Source organism: Miniopterus natalensis, chromosome 13 (genome assembly GCF_054644295.1).
Source record: "Miniopterus natalensis isolate mMinNat1 chromosome 13, mMinNat1.hap1, whole genome shotgun sequence".
Lineage (NCBI taxonomy): Eukaryota > Metazoa > Chordata > Mammalia > Chiroptera > Miniopteridae > Miniopterus > Miniopterus natalensis.
Window position 1 is genome coordinate 48,799,688 of NC_142093.1, and position 19,075 is coordinate 48,818,762.

The 19,075-nt window shown below is 41.2% G+C and overlaps 1 long non-coding RNA gene and 1 pseudogene across 3 annotated transcripts in view; one reads left to right on the forward strand and one right to left on the reverse strand.

Annotated features, from left to right (window-relative positions):
* Window positions 1-19,075, reverse strand: part of LOC107528660 (uncharacterized) — a 41,310-nt gene that overhangs the window by 17,811 nt on the left and 4,424 nt on the right. For all 3 annotated transcript variants that reach the window (XR_015715556.1, XR_015715555.1, XR_015715554.1), the window contains exons 2-3: window positions 15,064-15,201; window positions 13,161-13,228 (exon numbers count right to left, since the gene is read on the reverse strand). This is a non-coding gene — a long non-coding RNA (uncharacterized LOC107528660). The remainder of the gene's footprint in view (window positions 1-13,160; window positions 13,229-15,063; window positions 15,202-19,075) is intronic.
* Window positions 12,618-13,144, forward strand: LOC107528618 (large ribosomal subunit protein uL6 pseudogene; annotated as a pseudogene).

Genomic DNA, 19,075 nt, shown 5'->3' on the forward strand with positions numbered 1-19,075 from the left:
TGTTATGATTTATGATTATTACTGAGCAGAAAGCTGCCTCCTCCAAATATTTAGCCATTGGCCCAGTGCTGTTTTCAAAAGCAACTTGGTCCGTGTCTGATCCCCTCTGCTTTTGTTTCCATAATAAACATCTCAGTGCCTTCCAGCATACGTGATACTGCAATGGCTTCTAGAGATACCACCAGGGTTACCTTCTATAGACAATTCAAGTTATCAATGACCCCTTTTAAACATTTTAAAAAGAGTACCCAGGATTGAATCTAATATTTCAGGTATTATCTGACCACCCAAGAATATAGTGGGAAAGAATTCCTTGCATTCTCCCACTTGTTTACACGCAAGCCATCATGACAGGCATGTGTGATGTGCTGGAGATACGAAGATTAATAAAACATAATGCCTGCTATTTGCGATAGCCCCAGATGGGGCTCCTATCACCATACTTGAGCAGATCAATAAATTGTGGCCTATTCACACAGTGGAATATTGTACACAATGGAATTGGACTGTCTGTGACTGCGTGCAACGTGAATGATTCTTACAAACGCGATGCTGATCAGAAAAGCCAGACACAAAAGGGTACATATTATTTTTGGTCTGTTTTTAAAAAATATACAGAAACAGCTGAAATTAATCTATGCTGTTGAAAGACTGGATAGAGGTTCCCCTGGGGAGGGAGGCAGGCAGAGAGAGTAAGAGAGCACAGGAGGGTTCTGGGGTGCTGTAAAGCTTGGTTTCTTTACCTGGGTGCTGCTTGCATGTATGTGTTCAGTTTGTGAACATTCTGTGAGCTCTACATTTACAATATGTGCATTCTATTTCACTTGGATGTTCTGTGTCAATAAGAAGATAAGGGGGAAAATATGCATAGGATCAAGCTAACTGGAGGAGACAGACTGTGAGACTTTAGCTCATCGTGGTAAAGGCCATGATAGAGAAATATATAATGTGTGATACAGTGCTATAGACAGAAGGCACAAATTACTGAGGTTCACGGACGGAACGGGGTCAGCAGGGCCTTCTGGAGGAGCTCTAGAGCTAAACAGGAGGCTGAATGCTTGGGACAGAGGTGAGTGCTGCTTTAGATATAGCTATAGAGAGAGGGCTGAATCCGAGGGCCTCATTGGCTCCAGGAAGAGAGTGGAAGTGAGATGTGAGAAATGAACATGGTGATAATTTTGAATAACTGGGGAAAGAGAACCAGAGGTAAATAAAAATAAATTGATGGTGGTATGGAAAGAACCCTGAGGACGTATAAACCATAAACTTGAAGAGGGGCTATTCGCATTGGTTGGGTGGCCTTTTTCAGAAGCATAAACAGAAAACCGAGGTTTGGGATTTTACTGGGAAGATGTGGCAAAAGCAGAGCAATTGGCACTAGTGAGAGAGCAGCTTTAAATATCAGCCCCAGTGTTAACCCAGGAGCAATAGTCTGTGACATCTGCGACCCCACCCCACCTGCCGACCCCACCCTGTCCGCTATTTTCCTCTCATGGCTCTGATCACTGCTCAGCCTCACTCCAGGTTCTTCTTGCTTGACCCAGCAGTTAAGGATTAGAGTCCCATCTTGAATCAGGCCTGCTTTTTGGTCTACACAATTTCCTCATGATCAGTTTTGACTACCTAACTTGATCTGATGTGCTCCATCTCCAAATCAGGATTCCCTGAGCTCCATACCTATATGTCTCTTCAACATGATCAAATTGATTATGTTCTTCAACTCAACACATTCAAGAATTAAATTCATTATTTTCTTCCCCACCCTCTTCTGGTCTTTGAGTCTCTCCTGCCTTCTGAGTGTTTCCTAGGACAGCATCACCAGCCACTCAGCTGCCCAAGGCAGATGCCTGGACCTCCTAACCCTCCACATCCAATCCGGCATCAAGACTGTCAGCTTCCCTTTTTAACAACTCTCCTCTCTAGGGCAGTCTCTCCAACTCACCTTCGTTTCCTAAGTTTGAGCCTCCCTCTGTTGCAAATCTTTATGATCAGTTGCCTTGATTCTAGTCTCACATCTCCCTTCCATTCTCCAGGCTGCTGTCCTGGTGGTCTTCCTAAAACTCAAATGATCCAGTCCCAGTGCTTTTATTATTACAGCTAAAACAGGACTATCCGGTGTCAGGGCAAACCATAATCTCCCATCTAAGGGATCTCTCTTTTCTCTCTTTTTTATCCCTCCATGTTCCTTGTCTGCTTTAAAGATATTTATTTTGAGAAAAGTCTTACATTAGCATGGTATAAAAAATCAGGTATTATAGAAAAGTGTCAAATAAAAAGCAAAAGTTATCTTTTCTTCCCTCCAAACCCCAGAGCTACTCTCTAAAAGTTACTATCACTTCTTATGTATCCTTCCTGAAAAAAATGGCAGTGTATAGTTGTGTGTATATATATATATATATTTAGTTTAACACAAATGAAATCATATTGCTGTGCCCATTGGTGTTTTTTAAACAAAACACATTTTAGAAGACCTTTTCATGTCTACCTAAATAGTTCTGCTTCATGTTTTAGTGATTGTGTACTCTTCCATACATAGATGTATTTAACCTGCTGATTGATATATGCATGCTTTCCAGTTTTTTTGTTATTACAATGCTGCAATAAACATCCTTGCACATGATTTTGGCATAATTTTGCCAGTATATCCCTTGGGTAAATTCCTAGTGGTAGAATTGCTGAGTTGATGAGAACAAACATTCAAAATGTTGACAGACATTGCTAAATCGCCCTCCAGAAGAGTTGAATCTGTTTACACTCCCAGGAACAGTGTACGAGGGTGCTTATTTCCCCATAATCTTGTGAATATTGGGCATTCCCAAGCTTTTATGTATTTGCCAATCTGATAGACAACAAATGGAATTTCATTGTTTTGATGCATGTCTTTAACTATGAGTGAGGTTGAAGACCTTACACATGTCTATTAGCTATTTCTTTTTCTTATAGACTGCTCATATCCTCTGCCTATTTGGTGATTAGTTTATGAGTATGGCTGTTTGAACCATTGTCTAGTCTCCCAGGAAACAATATATTGATATAACTCCAAGAAATTCATCTTTGCCCAAGTGTGAGCCTCAGCGAATCGAAGAGAATTAAGTGGCGCCTGAAAGTTCAAATAAGGACCTACTCTTGGAGCTTCTGTCCACTAGCGCTTGGCCCAACCAGCTGACCACTCCCTACTTCTTGTGCAACCATCATTCCAAAAAAGAAATCCCGTACCTACTAATGATCACTCTCTACACTCTTTTCCTCTCAGCCCCTGGCCACCACTAATCTTTCTATCTCTGTAGATTTGCCTATTTTGGACATTTCATATAAATGAAATCAGATAATGTGTGATCCTTTGTGACCAACTTCTTCTTTCACTTAGCATGAAGTTTTCGAGCTTTGTCCACGTCATAGTGTAATTTACTTCATTCCTTTTTGTGGCCAAATCATATTCCATTGTAGGGATATATTACATTTGTTTATCCATTCATCCATTAACAGATATTTGGTTTGTTTCCATCTTTGGGCTGTTAGGAAAAACTGCCATGAACATCTGTGTACAAGTTTTGCATGAACATATATTTAACTCTCGTGGGTATATACCTAGGAGCAGAACTGCTGGCAAATCTGTGTTTAACTTTTTGAGAAACTACCAAACTGTTTTCAATAGCAGCTATATCATATTAATTCCCAGCAGCAATGTGAGTGTCCCAATTTCTCTATGTCCTTGCCAATACTTGTTTTTGTCCATCTTTTATTTTAATCCTCACTCAAGGATATTTTTTTACCATTGCTTTTCAGAGACAGTAGTGGGGGGGGGGGGGAGAGAGAGAGAAACATTGATTCGAGAGAGAGACATTGATTGGTTGCCTCCAGCACGTGCCCTGACCCTGACAGGGGCCAGTTATTGAGCCTGCAACCGAGGTATGTGTCCTTGGCCAGAACTGAACCCAAGACCCTTCAGTCCTCGGGCTAACGCTCTAACCACTGAGCCAAACCAGCTAGGGCAATTGTCCATCTTTTTTATCATAGCCATGCTAGCAGTTGTGAAGTGGTATGGTTTTGATTTGCATTTTTTTAATGACTGATGATGTTGAGTATCTTTGTATGTGCTTATTAGACGTTTGTATATCTTCTTTGGAGAAATGTCTATTCAAATCCTTTGCCCATTTGAAAATTAGATTCATTTTTTAATGTTTTTTGTTTTTGTTAATCCTCACTGAAGATGTTTTTTCCATTGCTTTTCATAGACAGAGGGAGGGAGGGAGGGGGAGAGAGAGAGAGAGAGAGAAACATCAATGTGAGAGAGACACATCGATTGGCAAGGATTGAGCCTGCAACCGAGGTATGTGCCCTTGGCCAGAATTGAACCTGGTAGCCTTCAGTTGATACTCTAACAACTGAGCCAAACCAGCTAGGGAAAATTTAGATTTCTTAACAAATAACAAGTGTTGGTGAGGAGGTGGAGAAAAGGCAACCCTGTGCACTGTTGGTAGAAATGCAGATTGGTTCATCCACTGTGAAAAGCGGTATGGAGTTTCCTCACAAAATTAAAAATGGAACTGCCGTATGACTCAGTGATTCTATTTCTGGGACTATATCTAAAGAAACGCAAAACACTGATTTAAAAGAATATATGCACCCCCTATGTTCATTGCAGTGTTATTTACAATAGCTAAGATTTGGAAACAGTCCAAGTGCCCATCAGTAGATGAGTGGATAAAAAAACTGTGGAACATTTACACAATGGAATAGTACTTGGCCATAAAAAAGAAGGAAATCTTACCTTTGAGACAGCATGGATGGACCTGGAGAGTATTATGCTAAGTGAAATAAGCCAGTCAGGAAAAGACAAATACCATATGATTTCACTTATATGTGGAATCTAATGAGTAAAATAAAACAAACAAAATAGAAACAGACTCATAGATACAGAGAACAGACTGACAGTTGTCAGGAGGGAGTGGGGAAGATGACTAAGTGAAAAGGTGAAGGGATTAAGAACAAAAACAAAACCTCACAGCCCGGCCGGCATGGCTCGGGGTTGAGCATCTACCTATGATCCAGGAGACTGAGGTTCGATTCCGGGTCAGGGCACATGCCCAGGTTGGGGGCTTGATCCCTGGTGTGGAGGGGTGCAGGGGCAGGTGATCAATGACTCATCATTGATGTTTCTACCTCTCTCTCCCCCTCTCCCTTCCTCTCTCTGAAATCAATAAAGACATATTTATAAAACAAAAACAAAAAACCTCATAGACACAGACAATAGTATGGTGATTACCGGAGGGAAAGGGGGGTGGGAGGAGGTAGGAGAGGGTAAAAGGGGCTGATCAATGGTGATGGAAGGAGACTTCACTTGGGGTGGTGAACCCACAGTAAAATATACCGATGATGTGTTATAGAACTGTACTCCTGAAATGTATATAGTTTTATTAACCAATGTCACCCCAATAAATTTAATAAAAAATATAATAAAATTAGATTTCTTTTTTTTTTTAATCATCACCTAAGGATATTTTTTCCATTGCTGTTTAGAGAGAGTGGCGGCGGGGGGGGGGGGGGGCATCAAGGTGAGAGAGACACATTGATTGGTTGCCTCCCACAGGCGCCCAGACCAGGACCCCGGATCAAGCCCACAACTGAGGTTCATGCCCTTGACCAGAATCGAACCTGGGACACTTCAGTCAGTGGGCTGACATTCTAACCACTGAGCCAAACAAGCTAGGGTGATTTCTTGTCTTTTTATTGTTGAGTTGTAAGAGTTCTTTATATATTCTGGATACTAGACCCTAGTCAGGTATATAATTTGTAAATATTTTCTCCCATTCTTTGGGTTGTCTTTTCACTTTGTTGATAATTTCCTTTAATGCAGAAAGTTTTTAATTTTGGTGAATTCAATTTATCAATTTTTACTTTGGTCGATTATGCTTTTGGTGTCACATGTAAGAAACCATTGTCTAGTCCAAGATCACAAAGATTTGCTCCTACGTTTATTTCTAAAAGTTGTATAGTTTTAGCTCTTCTGTTTAGATCTTTGATCCATTTTAAGTTAATTTTTGTATATGGTGTGAGTTAAGGGCCCAACTTCATTCTTTTGCTTGTGGCTATCCAGTTGTCCCAGCAGATTTGTTGAAAAGACTATTCTTGCCCCCATTAAATGATCTTGGCACCTTTCTCAAAAATCAATTGACAATAGATGTATAGTTTTATTTCCAGACTCTCAATCCTATTCCTCCAAACTTTCTTTAATGTGCTTTATTACATTATATATATAAAATAAACTTACTATATATATATATATGTTATATATTTGTGTGTGTGTGTGTATATATAATAAGTTTAAAGAAATAATTGTAAAGAGGAAAGAATATCTGTATTTATTGTTCAGTTTCCAAGAGGAAAACCTACAGGGATCCACTTGTTATTAAAAATTTGTCTTTGGTGATTTGGGTTGCTTAGAATAAGTAAGAGCAAAAATGGACTGTGAGTTTTCAACACCCACTCTCCCCACTCATGTGTTCTCAAGTGTGTCTGAGAAAACCTCAGGATGGAAACATGGCAAAACACCAAGGGGAAAGGTCAGAGCCTGGCACTGGCACTGGCACTGGTAGCACCAATGGGCCTGGCATGGGCAGGAGTCCAAGGAGAGGGCAGAGTCTGTACACACCAAGCCGTACCTGCAAGGGCTACCCATAGGATAATTTATGAGAGATGGTTCTCAAGGCCCAGCCAGAGTCCAGGCACCATGAATGTAGTCCAACCTCCAAGTAAAGTTCTCAGTCCAAAGGAATGTATAGGACAGTATCCCTGTTGTAGATTCTCTGGAATAGGGAATCTCAGAACATTGTAATTTAGTGGACTGTGGGCAGTATCCAGGGTGTGTGTGTGTGTGTGTGTGTGAGAGAGAGAGAGAGAGAGAGAGAGATCTATTTTTTACTTTATTTTGTAAAGTTTGTATACTTAAAAAAATTAAAATTCAGTGGTCTTCCGGGGACAAATGATTTCAGAAGAATCAACACATTGGAACATGAGGGGGGTTGCTCTGCAGTGGTGCTGGCACTTCAGAGGCAGGCTGTCTGGATTTGGGAGCTTCCCACGGGATATGTGTCATAGAAATGCCTAATCTACCTAGGGGAGCTGACTAGACTGAAACCTCTTCATCCATCACACTCCACATTCTAGAGCTAACTCACTTCTGTTGTTGCTGTTAAACTTTTTTGTTTTGTTTGTCTTTAACTTAAGAAATAATTCTTGCAAATTTTTACAATTTCAAGTAACACAGGGGCAGACACAGAAAAAGTGTAGATCTTACCCCACTGTAAAGTTTGGTAATTAGACTCCCAGAGCTTATTCTATGAATCCAAATATATTATGTATATTTGGACTTACACAAATATAACAATTTTAACAAAAACAAGATGATACTCTATATTGTTGCATATGTTTTTTACCCAGCAGACTATCATGGACCTATTTCCAATCTGTACATATTCTCTTTAATAGCTGCGTAGTATTCCATTGTGAATCAATTTAATTAATTAATTAATGTTTCAATTTTCCTATTAGTATCCATTTAAACTATTTCTGTATTTTTGTTATCAAAACAATGTTGATGTAAATAAATACACCCAACATATTACATATCAAATGCTAATATTTCTTTAGAATGGATTGCTAAAGGTGGAACAGCAGAATACTAGGGAATGTGAATTTAAATTTATGAGAGATACTAGATAGGATTCTTAACCTGTAGTATATAATTGAGCTTCAAAAATTAATACAGAATTGTGTGTGTGTGTGTGTGTGTGAGTGTAAGTAGTGCATGCTTCTAGGGAGAGACCCATAGCTTTCTTAAAAACTGGAGGGGGAAAAGGCTATGAACCACTCAGTCACAGGGTGCTGACATTTCCCTGTGGCTCTAGACCAAGGGTAGTGAATTTGCAGATCTTAAGCAATACTGAGCTGGTACTTGTCCAGCAAGGGCCGCTTTCTGTCCAGGTCCAGGATTGAACCTGCTCAAGGAGAGCAGATAGTGGCATCAACAGTATGTCTTGCTCCTAGAATAAAAGTGCCACTCAGACACATAATCATGGCCACAAACACTTCCAGTGATACTGGATGGCGCTTAGGCTCAATTTGATCAGATATGTGTGATGTAAGGGTCATCTGGTATTCTTGGTTCTAAAGTTGGGAGGTCATCTCCACAAAGCCAATAGCTTTGCCTCCAGGCAGTGAGGGCAGTGGCCAGCCTCAAATCTGCCTCACCACCCCTCCTTGCCCATGTGGCTTCCACACCCAGTGTCCATAAGCCTAGCCAACTGGGACTATTACCTATCAGAGCCAGAGACTCAAGTCTGTGGTAGTCCACAGGTTATCCACATTCTGCAGGGCCATGGGCCTCATCATGTAAGACTTTTAGGGACTTACAACTTCATTCCAATCCTCAAAGAGAATGAAGACAAGGCTGCCTTCCAGACAGGGTACAAGCAATTTGGGCCCTGAATTAAGAACTTCAACATTAACAATAATAACCATGCAACGTTTCCAATAGCTCAGTGGTTCTTAATTGGGGAATATATTTTTTTGTTGTCACAATGTGGGGTTTGGAGGGGAGAGTGCTACTGGCATCTAGTGAACAGAGGCCAGGGATACTGCTACATCCTTCAAAGCACAGAACAGCTCCCCACAACAAAGAATTATCCAGCACAAAATGTCAATACTGCCAAGGTTGGAGAAACCCGGCAAAATATTAGATTAATAGCACCTACACACTATTTTGGACCAGAGAGTGATCACATTTTTTTATATTATTTCCACATGCTACCTGGACCTGCTCACATGAAGTTTCTGCCTGGGACCATCCTGGGTTGTCTCTTTTACAATCACTTTCACACAAACTTAGAGAAATCCATTTCTAAGCAATTGAGGTTGAATTCTTGGATTACCCTCTCCTCTCAATTGGTCTTCAAATTTTTGCAGCTTTTAACTCCAAAAATATATCTTTTTAAATTACATGCTACTAGCACATTTTAAAATAAATATCTAAAGTTTTCCATCATAAGTGCAGTTGAAAGTTTGTAACTTTCAGCATATTGTAAATATTGGCATTTAAAATGTAATAAATCATCACACTCAAATGTACCCAATGGAATCTAAATACAGTACCATAGAGAGTTAATGCCTACCATCACTCATTTTAAAAATACATAAAGAAAAAAGAATAATAAAAGTACTTGAACAAACTCTCCTGATAGTGAGAAAATCTGTATTGTCTCTTTTTCTCTATGAACTCTGATCTACTTCTCTAACAGAATTTTATACTAATGTAATTTATTTTATATTTTATCTTGAAAGCCTTTTATTGATCACCCTATCACCTACTCTGTACTAAAATATGCATATAAATTAAAATATATTAGAAAATGTTTATTATAAGTCTAAGAGTGAGGAATATTTCCTTTGGCTTGACTTATAATATAAAATCAGCACACAATTGATCAAAATATAAAATATAACTTTTTATAGTTATCAATTAAAAAAAGAAAGAAAAATATATAAGTGTGTGTGTGTGTGATGAAGTGGATGGTTTTTCTTTCCCCAATAAGTTTAAAATCCATGGAAGAATATTACTTATTTTTAGAAAGAGACAGGGTTCATTATGATTCTAATCCTATTTTTCATTTTTATAGATGTTATTGAGTAACCTTTTTTGTATAAATAGTTACGAAAAGAGTTTTGTTAAAGCAATTTTATTAAATGTTTTTAATTTCTTTTGAGTTAAATGCCAAAAAACAACAAACAAAAAGCCAGTGATCTATCATCCAAAATTATGTTTAATGATCTATCAACTAAACTCATCCAATTATGTAGAAACAATGGATTAGGCAAGATTTAACTTGCAAAAAAGATTTTTTAGTTATTAGGGTCATTCATTTTCTCAATATCTATATCAATATGTGTTCCTTTGTTTAGCACCCTAGAGATTCAGCTGGGTAAAAGATCTTCCCTCCTTTAAATGCTTAAGAGAAGGGCCATTTGTGAAAGGGGAATTGAGAGATAAGAACCTATTCTTCCATCTCAGGCAGATCAGTTTTAGAAAATAGTTCATATGGAAGCTGGGGATCTGGAAATTGATTCAATTAAAAATATTCCGGTCTGAACAGACCTTGGAGAGCTTAACGTAGCTGCAGTACCCTGTCCCAGTTTGCAGACTGCTGGTCTAGATCCTTGCTACTCAAAGTGTGGTCCATAGTCCAGTAGGATCAGCACCACCTGGGAACTTGTTAAAAACGCAGAATCTTGCTAAAATGCATATTTTAAGGAGATCCACAGGTGATTTGTATGCACATTAAACTTTGAGAATCCACTGCTTACAGTAAATGTGTCCATGGTCCTAAAAGATAACACCTTCATCATACATATAATGTGGGTCTTGCAGGCATCTTGAAGGTGTAAGGTTATTACCATTGATTCAACCAATAACTGGATAACCTAGTAGGTTTCAACCCTGGTTGTTAGATCACCTGGGTTGCTTTAAAAATTTTTTAAAAATACCTCAATTACAGCTGACAAACAATATAATATTAATTTCAGTTGTACAACATAGTGATTAGACATTTATGTAACTTACCAAGTGATCACCCTAATAAGTCTTGTAGACTTGGGTTGCTTTTATTTTATTTTAATCCTTACCCGCAGATATTTTTTCCATTGCTTTTCAGAGGGAGTGGAAAGGGGAAGAGAGACAGAGCGGGAGAGAGAGAAACATCGATGTGAGGGAGACACATTAATTTTCCCCTCCTGCTCCTGCACCGACTGGGGTTGGGGATCAAGGTACATGCCTTTGGCTGGGATCGAACCCAGGACCCTTCAGTCTGAGGGACGCTCTAACCACTGAACCAAACCAGCTAGGGTGACTTGGGTTGCTTTTAAAACATACTTAAGCCCTATCCCAAACCCAGAGATTCTGGCTTAAATCTAGGGTGGGGTCCAGGTATCAGTTGATTTAGAGTGCTCCAGTTGATTCTAATGTGCAACCAGGGCTGAAACCACAACTGTTCCTCTGAATTACTTATTTGACAATTCAGACATTACTCTGAATGATAGCTGTTGTAGTTGTCAAGAAACCCCAGAAACAGACCCTGCCAGTTCTAACTTGCATATAACCTAACCCATAAGAACTGGGTTGAAGCCTCCAACCCAGCTAGAAGCCTGGAAGGAAGAAACCAACAGAAATGGTGATAGGAAATCCTTACAGAAGAGATCAGCATCCTATTATTTAGAGTCCTTCTATTCCCCCCCCCCTGCTTTGTTTTCACAAACTCACCATACAAATGAACTAATTCATTTCCCTATCAATGAGCTTGAGCATCTTTTCATATGTTTGCTGACAATTTGCATTTCCTCCTTGGTGAATTACTCACTTACACACTTTTCCTAGTTTTCATGGGGCTGTTTGTCATTTTCTTATTAATTGATATTAACCCTTTGTCATATGTGCTGCAAATGTTTTCTCCTATTGTTTGTCTTTTACTTATACACTAATATTTTATTTTTATTTATTTATTTTTTTAGAGAGGGGGGAGGGAGAGAAAGAGAGAGATGGAGAGAGAGAAACATTGATGTGAGAGAGAAATATCCATCAGTTGCCTCCCATATGGGCCTCTACTGGGGATTAAACCTGCAACCTAGGTATGTGCCCTGACCTGGAATCACCTGCAACCTTTTTGGTGTACAGGATGAAGCTCCAACTGAGCCACACTGACCAGGGCCAGTAATCTTTTATTTTTATGTAGTTAAGTCTATCAATCTTTTTCATTGTGTATTTTGGATATTCCATCTTGCTTGCAAATGTCTCCCAAGGGTATAAAAATATTCTCTTACCATTTTTCATTTGTCATAGTAACAAAAATAAAGAGTGTAATTAGTGAGAGAATTGGGAAATGATACTCTCATTGCCTATGGGTAGGAATGTGAGTTTTTACAGCCATTTGGAAAGTAATCTGGCTGTAACTACTAGCATGCAAAGTGCACATATCCTTTGTCTCAGCAATCCCACTTCGGGACATCTTTTCCAAAAGAACAAAACAAAACACAAAAAAACATTGGTTCACAAAAGTATGTATACTGAGGAATGGAACAAAGAAATAAAACGGAGTCACTTTAGTCAAACCGATAAATTACTAAAATCAAGTAAGTTGAGGCATGGGAAAATGATTCCATTCTTGCCTGGAAAGGTAAAATTTTGAATTTTCCAGTCCTGCATCAATGCCTGGATAAACACCAAAACTAAGGAAAGAATGTTCATATATCCAGACCACCTGACATTCATTATGAGGACCACCGGTCACTTAGAGGATTACCATCTCAGACCAATCCAGAGGCTAAGAATATATATATACTGATTTCAGAGAGAGGAAGGGAGAGGGAGAGAAAGAGAAACATCAACGAAGAGAGTCACTGATCGGCTGCCTCCTGCACCCTCCCCACTGGGGATCAAGCCCGCAACCCAGGCATATGCCCTGACTGGGAATCGAACCGTGATCTACTGGATCATAGGTCGATGCTCAATTGCTGAGCCACGCCAGCTGGGCAAGAACATACTCTTTATCTTTGCTGCATCTACTACGAAGATGAAGATCATCCTCAGCAATGACTGTCAATGTTCTAAAAAATGTCAACATCACTCTGAAGGGACATACAGTTATTGTGAAGGGCCCCAGGGGCATCCTGTGGAGGAACTTCAATCACATCCATGTAGAAATCAGTCTCTTGGAAACAAAAAGAGGCTCCAAATTGACAAATGGTGGGGAAATAGAAAGGAACTGTCTATTATTTGCACTATCTGTAGTAATGTGCAGAACATGATCAAGGGCATTACATTGGGCTTCTATTACAAGATAAGGTCTGTGTATGCGCTCTTAATATTGTTATTCAGGAGAATGGTTTTCTTGTTGAAATCTGAAATTTCTTGGGTGAAAAATACAACCACAGGGTTTGGACAAGGTCAGGTGCTGCTTGTTCAGTACCTCAAGTCCAGAAAGATGAGTTAATTATTGAAGGAAACACTGAATTTGTATCAAATTCAGCTGCTTTGATTCAGCAAACCACAACAGTTAAAAACAAGGATATCAGAAAAGTTTTGGATGGTAAAAGGAACAGTTCAGAGGGCTCACCCATGTAGATATCAAATCCTTGCTTGGCTGGCACACAGAGCGCTTGGCAGTCAGAGAGGATTTCTTTCCTGCTCGAGGGAAGACATTTTCTGATCAGAGAAATACTTGAGTGTTGTGATCCCCTGGCCACAAGTCCTGCACTACCCACTCTCAGTTAGCACCCCTAGCACTGTTCTTTGTGGGGGGTCCTACCTGAGCTGGGCTCTGGTTATCATCGGACAGGCACCAGGACCTCGGGACACTGGAGCCAGGACTACTCTGCTCTTGGAGCTGCTGAGATGCTTTGCCTCAGTCCCCACCAGCTGCTGCAACCAGGGAAGGAGAAATAGACAAGCCGGATTAGTCAACCTCTTCCACAAGGGGCTCCAAGGATGCAGCAGATCTCTAGGAGGGAGGGTACTAAGACCTATGATCTTCCCCACAATTATTAGGGCGGAAAGGGAAGCATGAACTCCTTACTGTAAGAACTCTTACCTTTTCTTTCTCCCTCAGAACACTCTGGGTATTGCCTAGTTGTGTTTCTGGTTGCAAACCCTAGTCCCTTGAATAAATCTTTGTCATTTATTTCTAGACAAAGTCTTCAGATTTTTTTTGAGTTACTTTGACAGTACAAATGTTAGATAGGACAACTGTCTCAAGGTCTAGGCAGTGCTCACTAAATGCTATCTTGCTAAATGTTAAAATGTAGCACAGTGTTTTGCAGATGCAGCTTTAAACAGGATGAGTCTGACAGAAACTCAACAGGATAAGTGTAGCCAACTGCAAGTAAATCAATGTGTAACCGGCCAAATAGTGTATATAAGCAACGGCTAAGCCGCCCTTCAGTGAACCAGAGCTTTGGATGTGAATCCGGTCTCCTTTACTTGCTGCAAGTAAATAAAACTACCTTTTGACAACCACGTCTCTTTTTTGAATAGAATATCCTAAGCAGTGAACCCCTTGAATTCGTTAACAAATCTGGAGACTCAGGTGGAACTCTCCTAAAGGGACTCCCTCTTGGTCTGGTATGGACCCTTGGCGAAGCAGTCAGTGGCAGCAGCTCGTCTAGGGCTGACTTACAGGTGTCTCCACTGGACGAGGGATCTGTTCTATAGGAGACTCCCACTTGGTACTGACCACTGGAATGGCTGCTCGGCCTGCCTCGACAGTGAAGCAGAGTGGCCACCTGAATCTGCTTTGTTCAGTGCTTCTGAAGGGAGGTGGGTAGGTCGGCCCCTGTGGTGGCTTTAATTAGTATTTCTATTCCTGTTCTTGATATAGGGTTGTCAGAAGCATAGTTTAATTTCTGGTGCTCGCTTGGTTTCAGGTTGGTCCTGTGACACCAATTTAGGGCCCCACCTCGTTTCACTTGAGGGTTGAGGAATGCCTGCAGGGCAATCCAAGACACCTTCGGGTGACAGTCTCTGGTCTGATTGTCTGGTTGTCAGGGAACCCTGGGTCACCGATAGTGTTTTCGGTGGGCTAAACGTTATGAGATCACAGTCTTGCAGGACTCTAAGTTTCTGTCTTGCAGGAAGTGGGTTTTGTTCTTTGTGTGTATGTTTGCATTTGCCTTGTCTTACATGTAAATGTATAGCTATGGGAAGCTCAAATTCAATCCTGGGTGATCCTCCAGAACTGGATAAAAAGAACTCTGTTTATTTACTTAAAGAAATTAAGTGCTTATACAAATTAATATAACAAATGGTCAGTTGTAGGAAACTGCCTGCCCTGTCTGAGGCAGCCTTGCTTTAGGCTGGGAGTCTATTGTGGATTCAGGAGGCACTGTTTTCTAAGTACAGCTTCTTTGCTTCCTAGGGTTCAGCATTCCCATGATGGGAGCATTTACTTTACACACAAAAGCTCCTCCCCTGCAACCCCCACCCTGCTTCCATCCAAGAAGTGCACTTTCTGGAGCACTCACAGCCAGGCTGGAACTCAAGATGGGAAGTAGGAATGGCACCCAAGCCTTGCAGTTCCCTGAACAACAATGAGGTTCCCATCAGGCTGACACTGCTGAGGATCACAAGCAAGGGAGCTCATGGTTTCCAGTAGAGGTGACCTGGGATAGAAGAGAAGATGTGTTACCTATGAGCAAGACTGAGCGGCAAAGGTTTGCCTGTAGGACTCGGGGGGCCAGTCTATGGCTAATAGTATAAAGATATATGCTTGGGGGATGTGGGAAGAATTACTGGTTTTAATCGATGAGCCAAAAAAAAAAAAAAAATGAAGCACATTTTGTATGCTGTTTTAATGACTTCCACTGCTTCCCTTTGTCTGAATGATAAGGGGGGAAAATTACATGCTACATCTCTTCAAAGAGTCTCACTGATATAAAGAGATGTTCTGATTTCAAAAATTGTACTAAATGTGTGGTAACGCAGACCAAATACCCTAGGAGTATTGAAAACTAAAGAAAACTAAGATTACCTGATTGGATTGGTGCCAAAAAAGGAGAAAAGTCTGCTATGATTTAAAAATGTAGGTAGAGTCAACCACATGTATGTGTTTTGAGTAACAGAAGCCAAAAGGTTGGGCTTCCCAGCCATGTGGTGTGGGAGGAAGGTGGAAATGACACAGGGAAATGAACTGCTTGTAGAGTGATGAAAAAATTAAGTAGTTTACTGGTTCCCCATCCATCTACAAGGATGATTTTGAGATCACTGACTCTGGGCAGATGCATAGTCATGTACTCCTTCCTGCCAGAGCCCAATCAACTCCAAAAAACTCCTGAGACCTCAGCTTTTCTGAGCAACAGTCTATTAGTTCCCACTTTTTCCTCCAAAGCTGTGGGTTGGCTGGGGGTGGGGCAGGTTGAGGTGAGAGAACTTGTTCTCTGCATCCACAGGCAGGATTAGGTGCTTCTAAACTGTGTCCCCTCCTTGGGGAGTGGCCCTCACTCAGCCTGGGCACAGGCCCCTATGGCTTTGGGAGTCTGCTGACTGGTGGTGGAATGGGCTGACCCGGGCACCTGCCCTGCTGTGGAAGCAGCCAGGTGGAGCAGCCCAGTGATTTGTCACAGCCAGAGGCAGTTATGGAAGTTGAGGAACAGAATACTGCACTGCTAAGGTGTGAGCTGGAAGGCAGACAGGTGCTGGGAGGCCACACCGCCCACAACCTCTTTTTAGCAGATTGGGTCTGAATTGTGGCATGTTAGCCAAGGTATAAAACTAGGTATCCTGGGACTATTCCTGCCTGGAACATGGAGGACAAGCCGCGGGGAGGCCTTTTCAGTCTATCTTCTCTAGGAGTCCAGAAGATAAAAGGGTTGAGAGGAATAGTGACCTGTAACTGCAATAGGAGGTGACTCTACCAGTGTGGGTGTTTGCGGCTGGGGAGAAGAGGTGAGGCAGGGTGGTGCCATGTGTGAGTGGCCACTCATGGCATCGCTGATTCTCCTTAATTTTTCCCCGTTTCATTCTTTTTTTTTTTTTTTTTTTAAATATATCTTTATTGATTTCAGAGAGAGGAAGGGAGACGGAGAGAGAGATAGAAACATCAATGGTAAGACAGTCAACGATCGGCTGCCTCCTGCACACCCCTGATTGGGGATAGAGCCCTCAACCTCAGCATGTGCCCTGACCAGGAATCGAACCCCGATCGCCTGGATCCTAGGTCAATGCTCAACTGCTGAGCCACTGTTTCATTCTTATTTCAACCTGTGCCCAAAGTTGTTTCCTATACCTTCTTGAGCTCAGAATCAGAGCTTCACTCCTAATGTTTCCAAACTGGGGGCAGATGATAAAGGAGCTACAGTCCGTGAAAGATGTAAACTGTGGGCTATAGACCTCAGGTGATCTGCTCATTCAAGCCTTGTCCCACGCTGAACTAAAAGGAGCAATGAAATTGTAAAGGCACTGCTTAAAAAAATAATACCTAGGTTTGGACTCCCCAGGACCTTCCAAAATGACAATGGGCCACCTTTCACAGTGGCTGTGATAAAGAGTAGTGTGAGCTCTGCAAAGTAGGTGGGCCTTACATTCCTCATGGAGACCACAGTCCTCACAAAAAAATGCTCAAAAAGATGCTGGTCAAACTGTGCCAGGAAATCATGATACCTGGCTTAAATTACTACTAATTGCCTTCACCCAGCTCGGGGCAGCACCTAAAGGAATGCTTAAATTAAGTCCTTTTGGACTTATGTATGATAGACCCTTTCGGGGCTCCTCCCAAATTTTAGAATGCCCAGGTCCATTAATAGAACAGGCTGTTAAACATATTATCCAATTAGGAAAGGTAACTGAAAACTTAAATCTAATCTTATTTTACCAACACCAACAGATACACCCATATGATACAGGGAACTCGGTATATTTTAAAACCTGGAGCCCTGGCTGGTGTGGCTCAGTCCCCTGGAGCATCGTTTGTGCACCAAAAGATTGCAGGTTTGATTCCCAGTCAGAGCACATAGCCATGTTGCAGGTTGGATCCCTGGTCAGGGCACGTGGGGGAAGCAGCTGGTCAGTGTTTCTCTCCGCACCACCCACTCTCTCTCAAAAAAAAAAAAAAAAAAAAAATCAATGAAAAGCATATCCACCCTAGCCATTTTGGCTCAGTGGTTAGAGCTTTGGCCTGTGGACTGAAGGGTCCTAGGTTTGATTCAGCCAAAGGCATGTACCTCAGTTGCAGGTTCAGCCTGGTTGGGGAGAGTGCAGGAGGCAACTAATCAATGTGTCTCTCTCAGATTGATGTTTCTCTCTCTCTCTCTCCCCCCTTCCACTCTCTCTGAAAAAGCAATGGAAAAAATATCTTCAGGTTAGGATTAAATAAATAAATAAGTAAATAAATAAATAAAAATAAAAAGCATATCCTCAGTGAGGATTTAAAATTAATAAATAAAAACCTGGAAATCAGGATCCCCGCAAGATCAACTGAATCCAATATAGACAGGTCCTCATTTGGTATTATTAACAACTCATTCTTCTCTTAAACTACAAGATATAGCTCCCTGGATGAGATACAGCTTTCTCAAGTGAAGCCAGCTATACCACGCAGCGAGGAGGAAATAGATCCACAGCACTCTTGCAAACCAGTTTGGCCTCAAGCTGCTCTTCAAAAGACAAGTGATACCCACTTACTATTATGTACTCCTGTTCTCAGAAGTCCCAGAACCTAGGGGACCCCAAGACTTTTGTAAGTCTGGCAGCCAGAGAATTTCACTCCTCTAACTCAAAGAGGTACTCTGTCTCTGTTTAGCAGGAAGCAGTTACAAAAGTATGACCCATGTCCCCATTCTCTCAAGAATGAAGAATGAGCCCTAGCCCATTTGGCTCAGTGGTTAGAGAGTCGACCCATGGACTGAAGGATCCTGAGTTTGATTCCGGCCAAGGGCATGTACCTCGGTTGCAGGCTCCATCCCTGGCCTGGTTGGGGCGTGTGTAGGAGACAACCAATTGATGTGTCTCTCACATGGATGTTTCTCTCTGTCTCTCTCTCCCTTCCACTCTCTCTGAAAAGCAATGGAAAAAATATCTTCCGGTGAGGATTTAAAAGAAGGAAAAAAAAAAAAAAAGTGAAAAAATCTTAGGTGGAATTGTTAGATAGGGCAGGGTCTCAAGGCCTGGGCAGTTCTTACTAAACGCTATCTTACTAAAATGTTAAATGTAGCACAGTATCTTGCAAATGCAGCTTTAATAGGATGAGCTTGACAGGAACTCAGCCCGTTAAGTGTAGCCAACTGCAAAGGAGTCAACTTGTAATGGACCAAATAGCATATATAAGCAATGGCTAAGCCTCCCTTCAGGGTGGCAAAACTTTGGATGTGAATTCCTTAACAACTACATCTTATTCTTGTATAGAACATCCCAAGCAGTGAACCCCTTGAGTTTAATAACACAAAGATGTTAGTTTCATCAGCATCTGTAGGGCAAAAACGAGAAACAGCCTGAATTTCAAAGAGTAGGCAACAGCTGTATGAATGGTATGGTAGAGTTACA